This window comes from Cynara cardunculus, unplaced genomic scaffold (assembly GCF_001531365.2).
Source record: "Cynara cardunculus var. scolymus isolate 2C unplaced genomic scaffold, CcrdV1 Un_Scaffold_2451, whole genome shotgun sequence".
Classification (NCBI taxonomy): Eukaryota; Viridiplantae; Streptophyta; class Magnoliopsida; order Asterales; family Asteraceae; genus Cynara; species Cynara cardunculus.
The window spans coordinates 1,102-7,352 of NW_020201095.1; the positions used below are offsets into that span (position 1 = coordinate 1,102).

General features: G+C 33.1%; 1 long non-coding RNA gene across 1 annotated transcript; it reads right to left on the reverse strand.

Moving 5' to 3' along the window:
* Nucleotides 1-4,130: 4,130 nt before the first annotated feature.
* Nucleotides 4,131-5,506, reverse strand: LOC112503044. Its single transcript, XR_003067829.1, has 2 exons — nt 5,315-5,506; nt 4,131-4,953 (listed from the first exon to the last, which is right to left on the reverse strand). It is a non-coding gene; the product is annotated as an uncharacterized LOC112503044 (long non-coding RNA).
* Nucleotides 5,507-6,251: the final 745 nt, after the last annotated feature.

Below are 6,251 nucleotides of genomic sequence, written 5' to 3' on the forward strand. Positions count from 1 at the left end.
AATCATCTAAGTTGTCCAAATAAAGTCTATTAAGTCCTAGTCACGTGAGAAGCACATGCAGCTAACAACCTTTGAAAAACTGTTGGAAGAGGATCTTCACAGAAGACGAAATCCGCAGATCCTCTGTGAGGCATCTCAGAGGCTCTGCTGTAATTTACTTGCATGTTCTTATTGACAGAGGACCATTTTCCAGAACCTCTGTGAGAGACATCAGAGGTTTTGTCACACTTTACTTGCTCGAATATACATCTTCTATCGCTAGTCCTCTGTTGTCTTTTGTGGAAGATATCCTTCTGTCAAGACTTGCAGAATACTTTTTCATACTTTTACAAGAAGTGAATAATAGAGCTAACAAGCATATCTATGAATGTTTCGGCAAATTAACATATAACATGCAAAATCTGGGCAGTGAAGAAAGATAAAGCAACTAATGCTTCTGTTTAGGCTCAAAAAGGTAAATCGTGTGGACTACACAAATTTATCAAACTCAATTAGTGATAAAAAAGACTTGAAGGGGGGACATATATCCTTCTGATTCAATATCAACTTTCTCCGAATGAGAAATTGAGAGATTGTGAGCTGCATGCTCAAGTGTTATTGAAACACTTATCTGTTGAGAGATAAATGAGTAGCTGGTGGGGTTGTGACAAGAATTGGTCTGGGCTTTGCCTTTTTCAATAATAGTCTCGAAAGAATTGAGAACTAATAGATTATGTGGTATGCCCGGATTTTAGAAGTTTGGAACAGGATTCTCATATTCTTGTAATCCTGACACAACTCTCGTCAATTCTTTTAGCTCACACCAACTACCCCTCTCTTTTTTATATTAATCTCAGCACACAAACCCTTTTGTATATAAAGCTCACTCAGATATGGTTGTCCTCATGGGTAGGTTTGTCGGTTCTGACATTCCATTGAGGTATTTTTGATAAGCACTCAGTCTCTCCTAAGATTTAGCATTATGCACAGTTGATCACAAACAGTTGATCAAAAATATTATTGCAGATAAGCACAATGATCAGATAAAAATTGGTCAAGAAATTTGGCTTTTAAGCACAATCAATAAAAGAATGATGCGACAACGATCAGATTATTCGATATGCGAGAGAAATGAATGAAGATCTGTAAGTACGAGTTTACAGATTCTGATTAAAAAAATGTATATCAATCAAGAAAAAAATCAGAAAAACAACATTTGAATACAAACGAATGTATTATCACCAAAAATGATTTATATATAAGAGACGTGATAATAACGATTTGAAGAATAGCTGAAACAAGTATTGGAGTTATGTACGACGAGAAATTACACAAGTAAAATCTCAGGAAATACCTGTTCAGAAAATGTACTCGTTTCCCAAAAAAAAAATTATTGTCCGAAAAACAGTTATTGAACTTTCTAAAGATTCCCCCTAGAAAGTAGATTATAGAAATATTTCAGTTAAGCTCAAAAATTAAAAAAAAATTGGAAACATGTTTAGCACAAGTTCTAAATTGTGTGTTTAGAAACCACACTGGGTAAAGCACGGGTCCTGAACTGTGTTGTTCAGAAGCCTTTGTGGAACAAATTACAACTCTCCCTGCATTGGTGTATCACTGATATGATATTCTGATTAGCACAAAATTGACACACCTGCAAAACCAGATTAAGTAGATTTTGGTACCCAAATGAACTTGGGTCTTATTTTGTTAGTATGGGGTTGGGGTATGTTGTAACTTCCAAACCATCTATTCCTATTAGATATATTCTTTTTAGCACTTTGAACAGGATGATCAGAAATAGAATATGACCCATACCAATTATTGTGATCATACATGTTCTTACCTTTCAAATTGTTTTGATAGTTGTTATCTCCATGCCACCTGTTGAACCTTTTCTTATTGACAAAATCATTGGTTGTACATGTTGAGAACAAAATTATTCCCTTGCTAAGATTGATCAGATCATTAGTGGATCTCACAATGCAAGGAAGAACATAGTTAGTAACAACAGGTGTATGAGATGAAACAGAATCAACTTTATTAACCCAAATGCTTTTAGTCTTAGAAAATTTATTGGGTGATCTGATAACATACCCTTGATAATACTGATTAGAAGAACGAGAATAGTTCGTAGGAACAGTAGATTTATGACTGCTTGAATAACTGTTCGATTTGGAACAGTCATATAAGCTAGTTTTACACTGTGATGGAGAACCAATTGAGCTTTGTGCACAAGAAAAGTCTTTGACTTTCTGTAAAAGCTGGTCTCTTTCAGCAGTAACTAAATCAAACTTAATTTTAAATTTAGTTCTCATCTTCATCTCAGTTTCAAGGTCTGTCTTCATATTAGACAATTTACTTGAAGTATCCAGGAGTTTACCTTCTAATTCCTTCTGAAGCATTTCAAACTTTCTCTTCTGATTTATTAACTCTCTTTTTTCTTCATCTGAGCTGCTTTTATCATTCTCCAAAGCGATGTCAAGCCACTTTTTCTTATTAGCAAGCTCTTTAGCAATTGTTGTATACTTCTTTGAAGTATTTCTCTTTTCAAGAGCAAATTGCTTCTTTTCTTCATCTAAAGCTTTTCTGCTTTAGAGCAATAGTTTCAGATAATTTTTTTATTTGGCTCTGACAGTCTTCTGAGATATCTTTTTTTTTTCTTTATCATTCTTGGCTCGATCCAAGATGATCAGCTGCTCAAAATCAGATATTTGCTTTAACAGCGTTTTTGCATTTAGCACTAGAGAGTTAATCTTATTTTCATAAGATATACGTTTAGCTTCAAATCTCCTTTCAACTTCTCTTCTCTTATTTTTCTCTTTCTCCAAAACTTTCCTTTCAGCATCCAAATCTTTTTCCGCTTCTAAGACCTTTTCTTTTTCTAAGTTCAGAAGCTTTCTTAGCTTAAACATGTCACTTTCAGAATTATGAGATTTATCAGTTAAGTCATCAGTTTTAGGATGATTTCTACCTGAACAATTTCTTTCAGCTCTCAATTCACTCTGAACTTCTTGGAGTTTGTTGAAAAGACTTTTATTAGCATTACTCCATATTTTCAATTTATTATCAATATATTTTCTAACATTATCCAAAGAATTTTCAAGTTTATTAATTTGATACTCGGAATCATTCTCAATTCTTTCCAATGCTCTTTTATGATCTTTTTGTAAATTTGCAATAAATTCCACATTTGAATGGTTCTCACAAAAAATGTTTATATATTTATGTTTCTAATCCATAATGTTCTTCTCCAATTCAGCAATCTGAGCTCTCATATCTTTATTCTCCTTCTCTAGAATATCTGTCATTAAAAAAAATTAATATTGATTTAGGATCAAATGCAATGAAATCAGTTAAGAGAAATCAAAAACAGTTAAGCTCAATCACACAAACAAAAAAAACACAAAAACTGATGAGAATTTAGAAAATCGACAAAAAAAAACTGTCAAAAATCAGTTAAAATAATCAAAACTGTTGAAAACAGTTAAAAACTGTTAAAATAGTCAAAGACAGTTAAGACTGATTAAAACAATTTATGAGACGCAAAATAGTTCAAAAATCTCTCAAACAGTTTAAAACACAAACCAAAACAGATAAACGAAGATCCAAAAACTAAAATCTAAAAAAAAATTAAACCCAAGAAGATACAAGCCCAAACCAAATGTTCAAAATCAAATAAACAGTAACCTTTACAAATACAGAACAGAAAAAATACAATACAATACACAAATCAATCTTAAATCTCTCTTCACTGTATGCTTAGACTTGAACAGTCCTGTTTTCCTGGCATATCTATCCTTGCTGCTGTAGCATGCAATAACAGTTTGGGAATTAAAATCAATTAATGTTTGATCTTGTATAAAATTTGCAAACCTTTTGTATCCTATCATGCCATCCTGCTGCTGTTCATAATCTCAGAAAGCAAACCCAATACAGCAAAAACCAACAAAGGACAAACAACCACAGTATCAAATAAGAGAGAAATGATGTTCCTAAACAGATTCAAATAAGGATCACACAAATCAAGAATGGCTGACAATCATGAACTATTTTAACAAAATTACCAGATCAACCTTCCCCAATATATGTAATACAAGGCCCATCTTCAACCTGTGCAACAACTTTTTCAACTGATACACTAATGCAAATTGCACAAATTTAAAACAATTACAATAGCAATCACAACATCTGTTACAACAATTAGGTCTACAAAACAGGATGTTGACCAAATCCAAAACCTGATAAAAGCTGACGAGGTAATCAATCAAACAAGTGAAATCAAAATCTTTGTGCTATCCATAGCTTCAAAATTAAACAAAAACAGCTTCAAAATCACAGTCTCTGCTGCTGCATTGACCAGATTTACACAGAAAGCTCAAGACTTCTTCAAATCCATTACAAAACTTCTCTTCTGGATAAAAGCAGAAAACTTCTTGATCACTCTCTTGATATCACAACCATCGATTCAGAAGTAGATTCTCATCCAGATATTCAAGATCAGGTTGTGTGGTTGAAGGCCCAGTTGTGCTTGATGATGGAAGAAAAAAGATCTGCTACACATAGAGCTGAGAAGTTGGAGACAACGCTTATCGAGATGGCTAAACAAGATAATTCTGTAATTGAGTGCAAGGATTGAACATATGGAACAAGAGGTAGCTGAGTTGCAGCAAGTTCTTGGTGATACGAAAGAACAGTAAAGGTTATGAATTCCCTTGCTCAAATGAAAAGAGGGTTGTAGTGACAGAATCTATGTTGGAGGCAACATTGCAATACAATTCTGGCCAAGCTTCGCTACTAAGTATTGAGAAAGAAGATGAATCTGTCAAGCAATTTTCACAAACCTTAAAACGGATGAACCCTGCTCGATACAAGATGATGCCGCATGACAGCAACCGCTCTTCCAAGAAGACTGTTATTGAGTCTTCCACAGTTGAAGGCACAGATTTGAAGACTCTGCGTTTTAACCTTAATCTGAACAAAACTCGATCAAAATAATTTGTGCGGTTTATACAGAATTCAGACAAGATGGTGTCCGATTTATGTGAAATCGGATAAAATGGTCAAACGATCTAGGTCAAAACAGGTTAAGGAGATGAAGCTATGTGAAGAACTTTTGCGATGTATAAGAAATCGGACAGTGAGTCTGAGCGATTTAGAATCCGAACAAAATCCTTGAATCTGGCTAAGGAGATGAACAATTTACCTTGAATCCGGACAACCTTCAATCGATTTAACACTTATCCGGTTAAGCCTCAACCGATTTACCAAGAATCCGGTTAAGCCTTGAACTGTGATGTGCGATTTAACCTGTGAGATTGAGCGATTTACTAACCTGTGCTATATGAAAGAAATTTGTTGACCGACTGTTGAGCGAGTTATGCAAAATTGGATGCTTCCTTGTGTGATTTAGGTTGAAATCGGAGAAGGCTGTGCGATTTAGATGAGCGATTAAGCTTGAAATGTGATGCGATGAAGGTGAAAGGTATGGCTATGGGGTTCCTGGTTATGTGGGGGTTATGATTCTGGTCCAGGTTCTAGTTATGGAGGAGCAAGCAGTTTATATGGCAGGGGAGGAGGCGATTTACCAGTATATGAGCTAAACAGGATCGGGCTTGGGCTTGGGCCGGACAAAAACACAAAAAACGGAAAAAAAAAAGCCAAAATGCACAAAATAGCAATCTACTTTCATAAATTTCTTTATTATAGCATTGTACTTTCAGTTTTTCTTATTACAGCAATGTACTTTTAAACTATTTTTTATTAGGACAATGTACTTTGAAAAATTTACCCATTATAACATTGGGTAACCTTTTGATTTAAATTTACCCATTATACTAGGTTTTCATGYCACCTCATTGTCCACGTAGGCTGTCCAYATGTACTATAGTGATGTGACTTTCTTGCCATATCATTGTACTTTCAAATTATTTTATTATAGCATCTACTAGTTCTTATTAAACACTATATTTTTAATTTTAATATTTAAATATTTTATATGTTATTTAATAAATGTATTAAATAAATTAAAAAAAATTCTAAATTATTCATTAATATATCAATATCAATAAAACTAGTAGAATACAACTTATCTCGCTAACATTTTAAAAAAATATGTGTTTTTTGAAAAAAGGAAAAAAAAAATTGTTCATTTTTTTACCAAAAATATTATCTTTTAAATAATATATTATATTTGTTCAAAAACTTTTTACTTGACGTATAAATATATTAAATTAATTAGACTTTTTTGAATTATTTATTAATATAATAAT